General features: G+C 44.2%; 1 protein-coding gene and 1 pseudogene across 6 annotated transcripts in view; both read left to right on the top strand.

The window, feature by feature from the left end:
- The window catches only part of LOC126416139 (mesocentin-like), a 614,335-nt gene that overhangs the window by 492,096 nt on the left and 103,560 nt on the right, over nt 1-18,679 (top strand). The gene's annotated exons all lie outside the window — the stretch shown is intronic.
- Nucleotides 15,093-15,210, top strand: LOC126417207 (5S ribosomal RNA; annotated as a pseudogene).

Genomic DNA, 18,679 nt, shown 5'->3' with positions numbered 1-18,679 from the left:
GATACCTATACAAAAATAAAGATATGGTTTTTTTAAAATGAAAACCTATAGTTACGGGTCCATATTTAAACACGAATTCCGACAAATGTTTGCAAAGTAGTGTCGCAAGTATTTCTCTGGCAGCGCACTATGAGAACATCGGTCTTCGGGCGCAGCAATCGCTGAGTGGCACATCTTGACTGGGTGTTGTGTGCTGTCCTTAGGTTGGTTAGGTTTAAGTAGTTCTAAGTTCTAGGGGACTGATGACCATAGATGTTAAGTCCCATAGTGCCCAGAGCCATTTGAACCATTTTGGCACATCTTGGCGCAAACAGATGGTATTTCATTCTTTTAATGGGGCTTCTTCTTTAATGCAACGCTGTCAGTTTTTGCTCTATTAGCGATCATTGGCACATGTTCTCATTTCAACTGTTTCGGAAGAGAAGCCTCTCCACTTTGGGTCTACTCCCCCTCTTCCCTCGTTGCCTGCATTTTCGCGGTGCAATATTTCAGCAGACACTGTAAATCCCGAAGTATGGCTTTTAAATCATTGTCTTTAATGTTTTCATCTCACGAATCAGCTAAGCCCACTGTGCTACTACATCTCTGAAACTCTATACCAAACTAAAGTGAAAATCAACAAATATCATAGAACAGATTGATTCCCTCAAGATCCACTTCATAGTTTACTGGCCGACCCAAACTGCTTGTCATATGACACTACATCCTTTCGTAACTAGTGAAATGGGCGTTTCATGCTACTGTGTCATCCGGTAACGAGAACGACACTTCAAATACGAGAGCTTCCGATTTTACAGCTCCATTGTCGTCTGGTAGGTGCATTAACCGTGCTTCGCTGTTTCCCTACTTCTTTGTCTGTACGCAGCACTTGCTTTTACAACGAAGATTAGTCACCTGAAGTATACGCCTCATGGGTGGTCTTCACTTGACTGCTAATGCATTCTTTCGTTGTTCGGGCTAAGGACTGTCCTTGAAATACGCACGTCAAACGACCATCGTATAGCACATCGACTTGTTTGACCCGTGATGACGTAGGCTGCCGTATATAGCTCATCCTATGTCGATGGCCGATCAAGTGCATGGTAGATGTGTCGTTAATTATGCGTGTGTTTTCGGGGTGCACTCAACCTCGTGATGTCAATTGAGGAGCTACTCGACCGAATAGTAGTGGCTTCGGTCAAGAATACCATCATAACGACCGGGAGAGCAGTGTGCTGACCACATGCCCCTCTTATCCGCATCCTCCTCTGAGGATGACACGGCGGTCGGATGGTCCCGATGGGCCACTTTGGCCTGTAGACGGAGTAGTATGAATGTTAAGCTTTTTTTATTATTGTTGTATAATCACTTTATTTGTAGTGCCATCACTATAAACTACACATAAAGTGATTATACGACAATTACACGGCACGGGCGCACACCGTTGGGGCAATGTTGTGCTGTAGAGGACATTCTCTTAGACTTCAGTGAGACCTGTAGTAATAATAGTAGATAACACGTGAGCTGCCGCCTATGTGGACGTTACTTCCATCCCTTCATGCTTACTGTCTTCCCTAATGGCGATGGCATCTTCCGGCAGCATACTATCCGTGTCAGAAGGCCAGCATTGTGCTGCAGCCGTTTGAGGAAAATGACAGTGAACTCAGGTTGATGTTTTGGCCACCGAATTCAGCTGATCTGAACCCAATGGAACATATCCGAGGTGCAACCGGGCGCCACATCCGCGCCCACAGACCACTCCGCTGTAATTTATGGGCTTTGGGTTACAATAGATGGTATCACAAACAGTTGGAACAAATTTGGCAATTGTGGACTTAGGAACACGAACAGGTATTGTAGTGAAAAATATGAATCGCCACTTGCCAGGAAACGCAATGTAATTTGTAACTTTAGCTCTGACGACAACGCTTCGCTCATTACAGTATCTTTTTTCTGTATTGCATTGCTCATTGTATTTAAAAGATACGTGAACTGGTCATTCGGAGGTGATTAAAATAACTTCTTGGGTCTTCCACTACAATTTCTTTTAACAATGTTGCAGAGCAAGTGAGTCGCAAACCCAAATACGTTTCTTAATTCTTTTTATCTTTTTTCTTGTGCAGTGATTTCACGCAAAGCAGCATTAACTCCGCCACAACTCGTGCAGCTGCCAAAACTTTCATTTTGGACAAGAATATACGGCACTCACAAACGACGAAACTGAAGTGTACACAGATGGCAGCGTGTCTACAGACGTATACGAAACTATTTCCATGCACCTCGTTTCACGCAACGAGTGGCGCAAGTCAGTGTCGTGTAAACTAGGCTTAAGACGTTGTCGCCCACGGCATTTGGTCCTTGCGGTGACTCTCTTTTCCAAAAGGAGGCACGCGCGTTTTGTCCATTCTGTCACGCCGACGGCCAGAAAAACGTCTCCTGACTTACCCACTTACATGATTCATCAATATACAGCATTCGCTGTGGCGGCTGCAACGCTTTCTCTGCAACGCAACAGCTGTCCGTAACAGCTTTGCTCGTGAAGGTAACTGTAGCGTAGGAGACTGCTGTATTAGCTTATTTTGTTCTGTCTGTTTGCACCGTCCAACAAACTGAAACATTTTTTTTCTGCATCTGATTTCTAAATGGGTGATTTTTACCTAATGAAAACAATCATCGTATCACACAAAAATTGACATCTACCTTCCAAACAGTAATAATGATTAGAAATGTTAATGCACTACCTAGTTACATGTCAGTTTATTTGTAGAAGCGAGATGAAGACCTTTTTATTTTGTGAGATATCTCATCAGACTCTCTAAATATAAACCAACGGTAATCCCTCTTCATTAAAGAATCCATGATGGCAATGTTTCATGTTAACTGTGTATACGTGGAAGCTTTGTGCCTGTTCATAGCACCCACGTAATGCGAGAAAATAAAAGACGCGAATGTAAAAACGTTTTTGCATTTATCCAACAATACAGTCACAATAGAAACATAATTCCCTTCTGTTGTCTAAAAAGCGAAGAACAGAGGCTTTCAAAGAAGTTCAGCTATGTATCTCCGCATTCGTGAGTTTCGCATCAAACTTCTTATCGATCAGCAAGTATGTGATTTGTGGCCCGATAAAGTCACCTTCTTTTGAATGACTGAAAACCTTGTGACGGCCTTTTCAGTTGCCGATATGTACCCTCCATAAATTTTAGTGTGTAGAAATGTCGAGAAATCTTTTTGAAATTGAAACGATTGATGCAAAGAAGCACTACACCGAAATGTGATGTGATACTGCAGTGTCTCGAAACTTAAGGAATCGAACGAAGCAAAATAAATAATTTGTTGTTCGACGAAAGAAGTTCAGATGTTCCATATTCGGTAAGGAGGTTTTGTTTTGAAAGAGAAACATTACACAAAAATTAATACGATTAATATACAGATATACCGCTACATTTTGCGTATTATTTGACACCCGTAATTCCCCTTCCCATTCGATTCAGACAAGAATGAAACATTTACGCTCTGTTTTAAGAAAAGTTAGTTTTTCACGCATCTCAATGCTTATGACGTCGTATCTCGCGAACTATTTGTCATACAATGATATAATTTTGCAGATACATACAATGGTGTGTATGGATGTTATGTGCAAAATCTGTTGCGAATACAGATATTAGTGAAGAAGGAACAAATTTAAACGTGTACGCCCGATGCTGAAGCATTACTGCATACACAATGGAAAAGTAGTAAGCTGTAAATTTTTTCCTTCCATTATTTTGTGGGAGGTGTAAGCGACAAAAGGTTTCCAAAAAGTTCGAGATAGTGTGTATAGTTTGTTAGAAGTAGCTGAGTGCTCTCATTATTAAATATTGGACAATTACAGTCTTTGTAAATTGAGCGCAATCTGTTACGCATTTCAAATAATACGCAGTTTCTAACTTTTAATATCCGACTTATTGTGTTAAACCTTCAACATAATATTATATCTCTTAATGAGTAGATTATGACAGATTTTAATTATTTTAAATTCGTTCAATGATCAAATTAAAATACTGGAAATAAAATTTTCGTTGGCCCTGGAAGAAACTGGCAACTGTGACTGGGCGCCGAGTGAGCCGTTGAGTAATATTTATATTACTGGTTTCGTTATCAGACGCATGCGTTTCCATTGTCTCGGTGGCAACAAGTTAAAAGTTGAAAGGCCCGCTCGCATCTACGTCTGCACTTCACAATGTTGCCGTGACGGCAGTTGCCGGCCGGGGTGGCCGAGCGGTTCTACGCGCTTCATCTGGAACCGCGCGACTGCTACGGTTGCAGGTTCGAATCCTGTCTCGGGCATGGATGTGTGTGATGTCCTTAGGTTAGTTAGGTTTAAGTAGTTCTAAGTTCTAGGGGATTGATGACCACAGATGTTAGGTCCCATAGTGCTCAGAGCAATTTGAACCTTTTAGTGACGGCAGTTAATTTTCGCAGAGACTGTCGTCAGGTGAACGAAACTAATAATAGCGAGCTACTGTAAATGATTCATTTGTTTTCAGAGTCCGGTATATTCCAAAGTGTTACATGTACAAATACGACCAGAAGGATTTGTGTAAAAGATCCATGATGTAAACAGAGCATTGTGCGTTTGTCTCGACAGTTTAGGGACAGTAGTTGTCTTGTAAATGGGAAACCACCAGTCGACCAAGTGTGCCAGATGCAGCCGTAGGGAGGAAGAGCGAAAACTTTGTACGCATTCCAAAAAAATCAGTGGTCCGCGCAAGCTGCGAACTTGAAATACCACAGCAGAATGTGCGGATGATCTTGTGACGGTGGTTACATTTCGTACCGTATCGTCTGCAGTTCGAGTAGCGATTAAAACCGGAATATTGTGGCCGGTGCCTTCAGTTTTGCGTCATAATGCGGGAAGCGCTTGAGGATAAACATTTCGCCTCCAAGCTGATATTCAGCGACGGAGCATCCTTGAGTTTATCTGGAAAGTTTAATCGCCACTGTGTGAGTTTGTGGGGCTCGGAACATCCTCATGAAATTATGGCGCATGAACGAGATTCGCCGAGGGTTATTGTTTTCTGTATAGTGTCACAGACGAAGCTGTATGGGCCGTTTTTCTTTTGTCAGAGGACTGTGGCGGGTACCTCTTACCGTGATATGTTGCAGTTGTCATTGTTTCCACAGTGACAGCTGATTCGGAGGATTTCCTCTCCCAACAATACGGGACACCCTCTTATTGGAGCATCCATGTTCGTCGCTATGTAAACGACGAACTCCCGCATCCTTGGATTCGGCGTAGTGGTGAAGATGGTGTGGCTCTGTTCCCTTCACCCCGCAGATCGCCTGACTTAATACATTATGACTTTTTCCTTTGGGGGTACATTTAGGATCATGTTTACGTATAGCCATTGCCGAGAACACTGGAACAGCTCAGAGAACGCATCAGTGCTGCCGTGATGACCATTGACAGAATGGTACTACATAAGATATGAAACGAACCTGACTAGGGCGTGGTCGCGTGTCGTGTGACCAGAGGGGCACCCATAGAAGATTTGTGGAGTGCAAAATGCAAACTTGGAGAGTTTACTGTTCTGTTCATGCATCAGTTATATTTGTTCATGTAATATTTGGGAAAATATAGAACTTTGCTGACGAATGAATCATTTATAGGAGTCCTGTACATAAAATAATACGCGACATCTGAATATTTATCTGTACTTTAATTTCCAAAGGCTGCTGTGTTCCCTGTAGTCGAAACCAGAGTTAATCCTTCCATTTGCCGGCATGTGATGATCATCACTGCATTCTAGAAAGATCACGTGTAGTGGCGTCCCATATTCCCACCCTATGACATATCGTACAATTACAGGTGGTCAGGTTGGATGATGTAGGCAGTGTCAGATTTTGTGCTTTTCTTCCTGTAAGACATAGACGGCGCAGTACTGAAGAAGTTTCCTGACACATTGTAGTGTAATATGATACGGTGACTAAACCCACATAAGAGTTGCACTTTTCCGTTCTAGCTATACAGAACCTCACTTCTATGATTGTACGGCATTACGTCATTCGGCGGGAACATGGTACGCTGTAATAATGATGATCTTTCCGCAGTGCTGTGTGGATGTTGGATATGCGTACACACGGAAGCATATGACATCTTTTTTGTCTGGTATTTCTTAATAAAGTCCAAGGGGCAGTAGTTAACTAATCGCCAGTTTAATGTAGTGTTTGATTCAAATAAAAAATAACCATACATGTAAAAAAGATTTCTTGCAAGATGTTTCTAGTTGCATGTACGTACAGTAGAAGAATGTTCGCGATGAATGGGGCAGAGAACGGGGAAGTAGCACTCTTCCTCGTTCCCTTCCGCCACAAGGCTGCAAGTAGATTTTGTTGTTGACCATCTGAAAAAATTTGCCTCCAAAGTAGACCTTCGTTATTCGCGTTGTACAGTCCCCGTTTTGTTTTTTGTTTACAGCACCGATGCCCAAGGGGAAAGTCTTGTCACACTTGCATGACGACATCGCAACCATGTTGTAAACAAAAAATAGACGTAGGAAACCCTAGCACTGAAGATCTTTTGAGTGAATAAAACGGGATGGACATCGTGATGAAAGCAAATTTCTGTAGTTGCGTACAAAGCGGCAGTGTTAATAAACAAACCGTTTATACAGTAGCCACTAATAATACGACCATAGAAATGCAGGCTTAAACTGATATTATTCCGCAAAAATCTGAAAAGGTGCGATAATTTTAGCTTGTAGTCAATCTGCTCGCGCCTCATCCACTGGCAGTAATTTACGTGGCCAAATGGTACAGGAATGCAGCCTTTTATTTGAATTTCTCTAGCGCATATATTACCTGCCGAAAATTAATTTTCAGATATTGTTAGCAATACCCTTTTATTACTTTTGAGGCATACACGATCACATAGAATGAATTTTCGGCGTGGTAAACTCTGAAGCAGTCTTAGAAATAAAGTGCTGTTACGTTCTCTCTCTCTCTGAATTTCCAGCAGATCTGTTACGACACACAGCTTGAAATATGTTTAAAAGAAACATCCTTTGCCTTTTCAATAGCTTGATAAATAATAAATACGTAGTCCATTGAAATATTCAGTAGCCTTCTAAAAAAAGTGAAGCACCCAGGAGACATAGTCGGTTGTCAGCATAACGTCGTATACGTACACGCCAATGGTAAATGTATATATAAGCAATTAGAGTTGCGATTCTCTGTGGCAGGTAGGTTCGGCCACCGCAGTGCACTAGTGTTGATCGCGTTTAGGAGCTGTTAAAAAAAAATGGCTCTGAGTACTATGGGACTGAACATCTGTGGTCATCAGTCCCCTAGAACTTAGAACTACTTAAACCTAACTAACCTAAGGACACCAAACACATCCATGCCTGCGGCAGGATTCGAACGTGCGACCGTAGCAGTCGCGCGGTTCCGGACTGAAGCGCCTAGAACCGCTCGGCCACCGCGGCCGGCCTTAGGGTTGTTGCCAGGCCTGGTAGGTTATACAGGGTGAGTCAGGAGGAAAGGTACATGCTTTGAGGGGTGATAGTATTAGTGATTCTGAACAAAAACACTTCATATGGACGTACGCCCTATTCCGAATGGTTTCCGAGGTAGGACACACTTAATATCACTTTTGTACGTTTTTCTTGAATAACTCGAAAACCGCACACTCCAGCGCAAACGTGTCGCAGTACAAAGTTGTTCTACATTAAATTTCCTACATAAAAGGTCCTATCCACCTTTTTCTGTAAAAATAATGCTTTGCGCGAAAAGAGCGCGTGCATGTTGAAAAACTCGCTCGACGCGCATGCTCTGTAGCTTACGCTGTTTTTGTAGGCCAATTTGAGGTAGCATAGTGAGGTAGCAAGTTGAGACGAACGATTTGATACGGGGCACTTGTGATCTATCACGTCGGGAAACTACCTCAAATTGGCCTACAAAAGCTACGTAAGCTTCAGCGCATGCGCGTCGAGCGAGTTTTTCAACATAATCACGCTCTCTTCGCACAAAGCATTAGTTCTAGAGAAAAAATGAATAGGAACTTTTCTGGAAAAAATTAAACCCCATGTCATTCCAAGCATGTGTGTCAATTTGTACCTCTCTATCTACATTATTCCGTGATTTATTCAGTTTTCATATTTATACTGACTTTTTGATCACCCGGTAGTTTAATTTTGTACTGCGTCACGTTTTCGCTGGAGGGTGCGGTTTTCAAGTCATTCATGGAAACCGTACAAAAGTGATATTAAATCTCGGAAACCATTCGGAATAGGGCGTACGTCCATATGAAGTTTTTTTGTTCGGAATCACTAATACTATCACCCCTCAAAGCATTTACCTTTCCTCCTGACTCACCCTGCATAAGGATGTTAGACTGCACAGAATGTGTTGCGGTGTTGGAAGGGATAATGTAGCAATGGGCGTACTTTGAACATGGTACACTCACCAGTCAAAACCGGTAGACCACGTGTGGTATGCGTTGGGGAAACGTATTGGAGCACGTCGACACGCAAAAACGACCATCCATCATTTGTCATCCGTGTTGGTGGAGGAATGGAACGCCCTGCCACAAGAACTCCTTATCTATCGTGTGAGCACGTTGCAGAGTATGCCCTGCTGCATGTGGCGATCACGCACCCTATTGAGAACCATGTCCCGCCTTCTGTAACGTCCAGGGGACCATCATAACTCGCAGTGACTCCAGTGTAGTTATTGTCCTTGAATATAAGTTTACGTTCTGTACTACGCAGTGGAAGTTCTTTGTGTGGTCCAAATTTCATCGAGCCATGTATGTCACTTGGCAGTGACGCATCAAGCGGAAGTTACTTGCGTTCTTTACTTTTTGCAGACATCGCTCGAATTGCATCAAGAGAGTCACAGGTACGATGTTGATGGAGTTGGGACGGCACGTGCTATTCTGCTCTAGACTGCGTAATAGTGCACGCCCGACTTGACGTCGCATTCCTACCGCGCACATTGCTCTGTCGGGCACCCACTGGTGCTCCTCATTGTTAGCTTTTAAGGGGCTCCGGAACGCCCTATACTTGCAATGTTAAAATAACGCTTATAAATTACATCTTTCCTCACAAAGTATTTGAGGTAGGAAGTTGAACTTTTTACAGATTATTTATTGGAATATGGGCTACAACTTAACATAGGGATTTTACAAAATTTTAGTTCAGTTATTAAAGATGATTTTTCTTCAATTGTAATGAAAATTCACAACATTTTTTTGCAATTTTTTATTTATATATTCAAAAATATACAGTTTTTGGAAAAAGTCTGTGTTAAATTATGCAGAAGGTACTGTGTAACATTTACTGAAAGTTTGAAACAAATATGTTTGGAAGATCCTTAGAAAACATGTAATTAGTATGAGAAAATAAAAGTTTTGGGAATCGAGCGACAAAGATTGGATTAACTTTTTAGTGCATTCCAGGTCCATAGGATGGATTATCTTCATCCTCTGCAAACTCCTCCTCCAGCTTCCTCTTGTTCCTCCTCCTGTTTACTCTTGCTTGTATTTCTAGACTCTTTACAGCCCTGTCTGCAGCCCGAAGGCGTTCCTTGTCTAAAGCAAGCATCGCTCGTTGTTGTGTTCGTAGATTTTGCTACCATTTTCTTCAGTTGCAGTTACTGCAACACTGTTCCAAAAGGTGGTCATGTATGAACACTTATCACATTTCAGTTGTATTTCACTAGCAAGTCCTACGTGCTTTATTATGGAGAGTTCCAGACCAACTTCACTACAATGAATACATCTTACACAGTTTGAAAAAATTCCTTTGAGAACCGACATATCAAATATTTCATTCACATCCGATTCGCCCATAAAACATTCATAGTTTTCACTCATTGAACCAAGCTTCTTCTGTGAAGTATTTTCTTTCCCACTTTGACTGCTATGGGCAGGTGTACTTGAGAGGTTATTGTTTACAGTAATAACACATACCTTTGGCTTTCCAACATGTCTCCTTTTCTTAAAAGCCTTCAGGGGATTTCTAATAACTTTACTTTTACTCATTATTGTACTTCAACAAAACAGAGACTCAAGAAACAGAATTAATTACGAATATTTTCGAGATAACGACAGAGTAAATAAACATGAAACAATCGACAACACACCAGCGATATATATTGAACCATCACAGGTTAGCCACAACACATACTTTATCTCACATCACTAAAATGTGCCTGATGAACACGGTCGTTAATAATAACACCATTTGACAGCAGTTTAACAGCGCCACACTGGGTCACGCCCATGTAGAACACATTTCAAAAAAAATTTAAAAATAGTTGTCGTCTTCGGAATTGAATAAATTATATATCTATTAAAAGGTAATAGTCTGCAGATTCAGAAAACGCAAAAAAGTAAAAATTGAACTTTTCATGATTTTGAGCCTTTCCGGAGTCCCTTAGGGGACCTTCACAGGCTGCGGAATAGCCGAGCACGAGTGGCGATCCGCTAAGTGCAGCCGGTGGTGAGCGCTGGCGCATAATCGGCGATCGTTAGGGCGTCTGGCCGGCGCGGTATTCCCGGCGGGCAGGGGTCGCGTGCGCCGCCGCGCCCTCTCGTGCCGAGGAGCCGTTCCGCGGCGGCCGACGCCACACCGTCGCGACGCCGCCTCCGCTGCCGCCGCTGGTGTCGGCGCCGTCTGGCGGACCCTGCGTCGTTGCGTGTGGCGACGCCGGCTGCCGCGCCGCTTGTTCCCACTGTCAGAATCGCCCGAAGCCATCCAGCCGATCGACGAACACTGTCTGACGGCTGCTGGTAAACATCATTTCCTAGACCGTCACCCGGTCGCAGACGTGTCTGTCTTCGTATTAGCGTTCCGCATCTCAATCGCTAAACACGGAACCCTAATAGAATGACCTCGTTGTCTGTCTGTCTGCCTGCCTGCCCGATTGTTAAGACCTCCTTTTTCTCAGCATAACCGATGGCCGTAAGATTATTTTACTTAGAACCAAAAATTGACACCCTCGGGTGACGCGTCGGACAGCGTATGTATCTTCTTACTGATTGGTAATGTGCAGTCTTAGACATAAAATCTGACCGCCGGCCGGCCGCCACAGGAGTAAGTCCGGGTCGTTCACTTAAGGTGGCCAATACAACCGACCGCTTAGACCGGCCATCTGCACAATCTGGCAACACTGTAAGATGCGGAAGTGTCTGCCGGCACGGTAGCTCTGCGTGTTCGGTCAGAGGGCTGCGTGCTCTCTGTAATAATAATAATAATAATAATAATAATAATAATAAAAAAAACTGAGTCAAGGAATCAACGATCAACTTGAACGAGTGTCTTGTGACGTCCGCCCACACCAACGCAAATAACATTACCGACCAAAACGCAAAAAAAGTGGTAATCGTCGTGCATTCTAAACTCATAGTCTCGTGTTCGCGTCCAACTTTTTTTAAAGCACATTTCGTCCATCGTCTGAAGTTACGGGTCTGATAGAACACGGAAGATAATTCGCTTCACACTCCACCCACCAATAATAACAAATACTTCCGGAAACAACTCAGCAGGACAGCGCGTGGCTGCGTCGCGATCAGAACAGCTTACGCTCCAGCATTTCCTCGCGCTGCAGCGGCTAGCTAGGCGCCACCCGCCGCCTGAAATCGGGCGCCGCCCAGGTAAAATGAAATGAAATGAAATGTCGTGTGGCTAGGGCCTCCCGTCGGGTAGACCGTTCGCCTGGTGCAAGTCTTTCGATTTGACGCCACTTCGGCGACCTGCGCGTCGATGGGGATGAAATGATGATGGTTAGGACAACACAACACCCAGTCCCTGAGCGGAGAAAATCTCCGACCCAGCCGAGAATCGAACCCGGGCTCTTTGGATTGACAGTCTGTCACGCTGACCACTCAGCTACCGGGGGCGGACCGCCGCCCAGGTGATGTGTGTGTGTGTGTGTGTGTGTGTGTGTGTGTGTGTGTGTGTGTGTGAAATCTTATGGGACTTAACTGCTATGGTCATCAGTCCCTAAGCTTACACACTACTTAACCTAGATTATCCTAAGGACAAACACACACACCCATGCCCCAGGGAGGACTCGAACCCCCGCCGGGACCAGCCGCACAGTCCATGACTGCAGCGCCCAGGTGAATGCGGCGCGACGCTGTCAGTGTATGTATCAACTGTCATTTTCTAATTTGAAGTTCTCGTTATCATCTTGCAGTTAAACATTGGATTTTGCATACTTTAAAATCATGAACTCACGGTTAAGCGTTTTTCAAATTGGGTCGCAAGTGGGAAAAAGTGTAACATCTGCAACACAGCTACCTCCTCTGCATCACCCCTCTGTTATACCAAAAGTAAATACTGTGATACAGTTGATACATAAACTGATTGCGTCGCGCCGCATTCACCTGGGCGGCGCCCGATTTCAGGCGGCGGGTGGCGTCTAGCCGGTGGCCGGTAGCTAGTTGCTTTAGCGCGAGGAAATGCTGGAGCGTAAAGCTATTCTGATCGTGACGCAGCCACGAGCTGTCCTGCTGAGTTGTTTCTAGAAGTATTTGTTATCACTGGTGGGTAGAATGTGAAGCGAATTATGTTCCATGTTCAATCAGACTCTTAACTTTAGACGAGGGCCGAAATGTGTTTTTTTTATTTTTTTAATATATATATAGAAAAGAAGAAGAAGAAGAAGATGATGAAGGCACGGTTGGACGCGAACACGCGACTATTGAGTAATGCACGACGATTACCACTAGACCACCGGCTCACACAACCGAAGAACATCTAGGAAGTAGACAACGCTTCCTCATGACACTTCCGCATCTTAGATTGTCGGCAGATTGTGCAGATGGCCTGACTTACTGTTGTCAGTGGCGGTCGGTTTTATTGGCCACCTTAAGTGAACGACTCGGACGTAGTCTCTGTGGCGGCCGGTTTTTATGTCCAAGACTGTACATAAATCACTATGCTGTGAGCCTCCAATACATTAGTACACTGAGGAGCCAAAGAAACTGATACATCTGCCTAATATTGTGTAGCGCCCCCACGAGCATGCAGAAGTGTGGCAGCAGGACGTTATAACGACTCGACTAACGTCTCAAGTAGTGCTGGAGGGAACTGATACGATCAATCATGCAGGGCTGTCCATAAATCCGTAAGAGTACAAGGGGGTGGAGATCTCATCTGAACAGCACGTTGCAAGGCATCCCACATATGCTCAATAATGTTCATGTCTGGGGAGTTTGGCGGCCAGCGGAAGTGTTTAAACTCCGAAGAGTGTTCCGGGAGCCACACTAGCAATTCTGGACGCGTGGCATGTCGCATTGTCCTGCTGGAATTGCTCAAGTCCATCGGAATGCACAATGGACATAAATGGATACAGTTGATCAGACTGGATGCTTACGTACGTGCCACATATCAAGAGTCGTGTCTAGACGTATCAGGAGTCCCCTGTCACTCCAACACCATTACAGAGCCTCCACCAGCTTGAACAGTCTCCTGCTGACATGCAGAGTCCATGAATTCATAGGTTGTCTCCATACACGTACACCTCCATCCGCTCGATACAATTTGAAACGAGACTCGTCCGAACAAGCAATATGTTTCCAGTCATCAACAGTCCAATTTCGGTGTTGACAGGGCCCGGGCGAGGCGTAAAGCTTTGTGTCTTGCAGTCATCAAGGGTACACGAGGGGGCCTTCGGCTCTGAAAGATCGTATCGATGATGTTTCGTTGAGTGGTGCGTACGCTGACACATGCTGATTGGCCCAGCATTGAAATATGCAGCAGTTTGCGGAAGGGTTGCACTTCTGTCACGTTTAACGTTTCTCTTCAGCCGTCATTGGTCCCGTTCTTGCATCATCTTTTTCCGGCGTCGGAGATTTGATGTTTTACCGGATTCATTATATTCACGCTACACTCGTGAAATGGTCGTACGGGAAAATCTCCACTTTCATCGCTGCCTTGGAGATGGTGTGTCCCATCGCTTGCGCGCCGGCTATAAAACCACGTTCAGACTCACCTAAATCTTCATAACGTGCCATTGTAGCAGCAGTAACCGATCCCCAACTGCGTCAGACACTGATTGTCTTATATAGGCGTTGCCCACCGCAGCCTGCCCGTTTACATCTCTCTCTACTTCAATACGCAAGCCTATACCAGTTTCTTTGGCGCTTCAGCATGAGCGCGGTAGATTGGCCGCTGGGCCCCAAATATTTATCGTTAAAATTCGGCACCATTCGGAACACTTTCTGTCGACTTTTCTCCGTTTGAGATTGCTGCCACACCCAGCGACTCCAAAGTTGTGTTACTTCAGTAACTGTGTCATCTCAACAAGTTTTAACAGATCGCAGATGTTTACTATTGTCCGCAGCTCGTGGTCGTGCGGTAGCGTTCTCGCTTCCCACGCCCGGGTTCCCGGGTTCGATTCCCGGCGGGGTCAGGGATTTTCTCTGCCTCGTGATGACTGGATGTTGTGTGATGTCCTTAGGTTAGTTAGGTTTAAGTAGTTTTAAGTTCTAGGGGACTGATGACCATAGCTGTTAAGTCCCATAGTGCTCAGAGCCATTTGAACCATTTGTTTACTATTTTTTGCGTGGCTTTTTTTCCATTGCGCTGTATTACCACAGCCTTAATTTAATTTTGTATTTCGTTGGTACAAATAAGTACCTCATTTGAAGATGACCGTCTCTGTAAAGCGCATTCGAGAATCCATGTTACTTCCGTGTCAAAATTTATACTACAGCAGGTAATCGGAAAGAGTTGTATACGCCCGTGAGGCGTCAGTAATGGAAAAAAAAAACGCTCTGTAACCCAGCAGTGACCGCGCTGTTTGCCTCTTTGCCCGTGAGCTAAGCGGCTAATTTTACTTAGCTCACCGACGAATTCACCGCTAATTAAAATTAATCGCATCTTAAAATATTACGATGTCCGTAAGTATCTTTGTATGTTACTGAGCACGAAAGCTACATTCCTAAGAAGCTCGTAACGTTAGGTGACGTTTTTGAATTCGGCTGTTGGTTGCTACTACATATTATCAAATACAGCTGAGAATCGCGGAATGCACGAGTGCGTAATTTGGGCCGCAGTTTGACGGCCACTGGGCTATATTTATCTTATTTAAATTTATGTTACATACTAAGGTCTATAGTAGGCAACGGCCTTGCCGCAGTGGATACACCGGTTCCCGTGAGATCACCGAAGTTAAGCGCTGTCGGGCGTGGTCGGTACTTGGATGGATGACCATCCAGACCACCATGTGCTGTTGCCATTTTTCGGGGTGCACTCAGCCTTGTGATGCCAATTGAGAAGCTTAGTGGCTTCGGTCAAGAATACCATCATAACGATCGGGAGAGTGGTGTGCTGACCACACGCCCCTCCTATCCGCATCCTCCACTGAGGATGACACGGCGGTCGGATGGTCCCGATGGGCCACTTGTGGCCTGAAGACGGAGTACTAAGGTGTATAGTCCCTTAAGCTTCTGGATCCGTGCAATCAAAAGATGATGCCATTTATGTCACATATTTTGATACCCGCAAACTCCTCATTAAAAACCGTAGGATACTTCCAGTAGACTTAGAATCATGAAATTTGGCGAAAACCAAGGCTTCACAGTACAAGTAAGGGATAAATTCCGAAAATGTTTTATTTTGTAAATATAGCGCACGAAAAAATGTTTCTTTTTTGGTCATTTGTTATTCGATTGTCTGTCTGTCCGTTTGTTAAATTTCCTTTTTCTCAGGAGGTCAACTGTGTATTTCTCAAAGCAATTATGTGGGGGGTGGGGAAGCTACCTGATTTGATTTTGGGAAATCTAGATCTGGATGACAGGACTTAGACTTGAATCGCGCTCCTCCAGAATACGAGTCCGGTGCTTTAAACACCTCGCTCGCTAATGTACGTGTAAATTCAAAGACAGCGAAAAGCATTACAATAGACCCATAAGTTCACAGTCATCTTTACGACGTAAGGCCAAAAAGCCACCAATTGCACCTTACTTTCTTACACGCATCACTTGAAGCAGATCCAGACTCAACCCCGGTCCAAACAACGCTGAGTGTACTACAAAGGGTTCTTTCAAGACTCCGATGACACGGGAAATGCTCTTCTTTGGCCAGGACAAAGTCAAACATAACTAAGCATTCCACATCAGGGCCGATATCAGGAGTTTTAACTGCACGACCGCCGGCCGGAGTGGCCGAGCGGTTCAAGGCGCTACAGTCTGGAACCGCGCGACTGCTACGGTCGCAGGTTTGAATCCTGCCTCGGGCATGGATGTGTGTTGATGTCCTTAGGTTAGTTAGGTTTAAGTAGTTCTAAGTTCTAGGGGACTAATGACCACAGCAGTTAAGTCCCATAGTGCTCAGAGCCATTTGAACTGCACGACCGAATACAAAAGTGTCTGCTGGACGATATACGCATAGCTTACGTCTGCCTCAGGAGTCACAGCTTCCCAGCGAACTGTGTGTGTGTGTGTGTGTGTGTGTGTGTGTGTGTGTGTGTGTGTGTGTGTGTGTGTGTGTGTGATGCTCTGAGTAGTTGTGTGCCAGCCGTTCCGGCCGTGTGTCTCCCCCTCACGACACGGCGATTCCGTTTATTGTGCAGTTAGTAACGTCAGAATCGGACCATTAATGAATGTAGTAATGTGCTCGTCACAGCCGGATTCTGCTCTAGTGTACGGATTGTCATGTTTCACATTCTTCTGTAGCAAAACAGGCAGCCAGAACTATCACAGGAGTATCGTGTTAAGACAGCCTACATTCTGTGGTTGACGTTTCAGCTAGTCGAGTAGTAGGAGCCAGCCGCAAGCCAATTGCTGTTCTGCCTCGACCACTAAGTAGTGCTCGCCTGTTTAGTCGGCCCATACAGTCTTTTCAGGCGTCGCCGCCTGAAAATCGGCAGTCCCCCACCCTCCCTCCGCTGCTCACCGGTACTGCAGTCTTGTCAGTCACAAAGTTCTTCCATTCGAGCTATAGCAGCTACACACAATAGGTTCGAGCTTTGGCAGTTAGACCTAATAGGTTTCACTTGAAGGGCTGGTTTCACAACTGACTCCAACCATATAATAAGCGTCACTCACGAACCTGACCATTGGCTTGTACAAATTCATTCACCGAGACGAGCAGCGATAATTATTGCTCAGTGAATGTCGTAGTGCGTCCAAAAAAGACCCTCGTTCCAAAGTTCGGCAGTTAGTAAAGACACTATTATCGGTCTTGTTACGTCAGATCAAAGACAAATACAGATTTGCTGATTTGACACACATAATCTCTCTTGTGTCTGTCATTTAAAGTTCGAGTAATCTGAAACATTGTCACTCTTTCGTTATCATTGACGATAGTGCATGAACAAGTCAGGAAACAAGCCAGAGTCTAGCAGTACAGTGAGCTAATGTTGGCACAATGTAAACGCTGTGCAGTGTAATTTCTGCGACCCGTCCTTATATGATATGTCCTATACATGTCGCGCCGGCGATCAAGTCTCCTTTAGAAAGGACAACATTTTCCGCCTGGAGCGTTATTAATGTTGTAAAATTTCACACTGGGTGGAAGCGCAGTGGAAACTGTGTGCGCAGGTAACATGAATTCGATAGTAATTGTTACGTGAAGTGCTACTTTTTTTTGTATACAAAAGACGAAGACTCCTGTCAACACTGTAAATGTATTTTAGATTAGTTTGTTTTGACATTTTAAGGTAGACATTAGCGCCAATCGTACCCTGGGACGAAGTTACATAGGCTTAACAAAGGACTGATTCCGACATAAAATAAGTCTTACAACCGCAGTACACTGAAACGAGCAAACAAGACGAATATATATATATATATATATATATAATCCTACTGGCTACTCAAAAGAAAAGATAAATCGCTGATGATATGCATTTGGGATGTTTCCAGCTCAATCCATATTAATGACTGTGTATCTAAAGTAACAATAAAATGTTCTTTTATGTGTCCTGCAAGAGTTGTTTCAAAAGCTGCGGATAGATAATTGAGTAATTGTTCAGAACTAAAAGTACAATCTAAACAGAAGAGGAGAACAGTTTACAAGAACAAGAGTTGGATATTACAACCATACGTACAGCCGTATGTTTAGTTACAGCAGTATTCAGGCACATACATATAGGATGCCCATAGTGACGTACATTTAGAGGCTGAGAGTTCCATATTTTCCTGAGGAGCGAGTGGGAAGATAGTAGTTTAATTAAGCTTCGGACTTACCCTGATATTCTAATTACCAAGAGCATTAAATTAGCAGCACAGGGAGCTATAACTTGATGTTGTCACTGTTGACAAAGTCGTACAGTAGTTTATGCGTTTCTGTACCGTTGGATGCTAACAAGTAGACATAATTGACACGAGGACAGTATCATCGTAAAAGGAACGTTATGCATTAACGTCCTTCAAAGGGAGTATGGCCGAGGTCGCGATCGTGGTGAATAAAGACGATCAAGTCCGTGTTGAAAGCCAGATAATTATTGTTGGGTACATACACTAATCTGATAGCTGCCCACCGTTAGTCTAAATGCCATCTGATGGCGTTATGCGCACGTGACTCTGTGAGGGAAGTATATGAGCGGAGCAGTGACGAATGGGGAACCATTGTAGCGACAATATTGGCAGCAAATGGGGCATTTACTGACATAAACGACTTTGACAAAGCGCAGGTTGTTACGGACCAGCACCTGGGAACAAGCATATTGAAAACGGCGAAGCTGGTCGGTTCTTCGCATGCTA

Source organism: Schistocerca serialis, chromosome 8 (assembly GCF_023864345.2).
Source record: "Schistocerca serialis cubense isolate TAMUIC-IGC-003099 chromosome 8, iqSchSeri2.2, whole genome shotgun sequence".
In the NCBI taxonomy this organism is placed as follows: domain Eukaryota; kingdom Metazoa; phylum Arthropoda; class Insecta; order Orthoptera; family Acrididae; genus Schistocerca; species Schistocerca serialis.
This window is presented reverse-complemented; position numbering and strand designations above follow the sequence as displayed.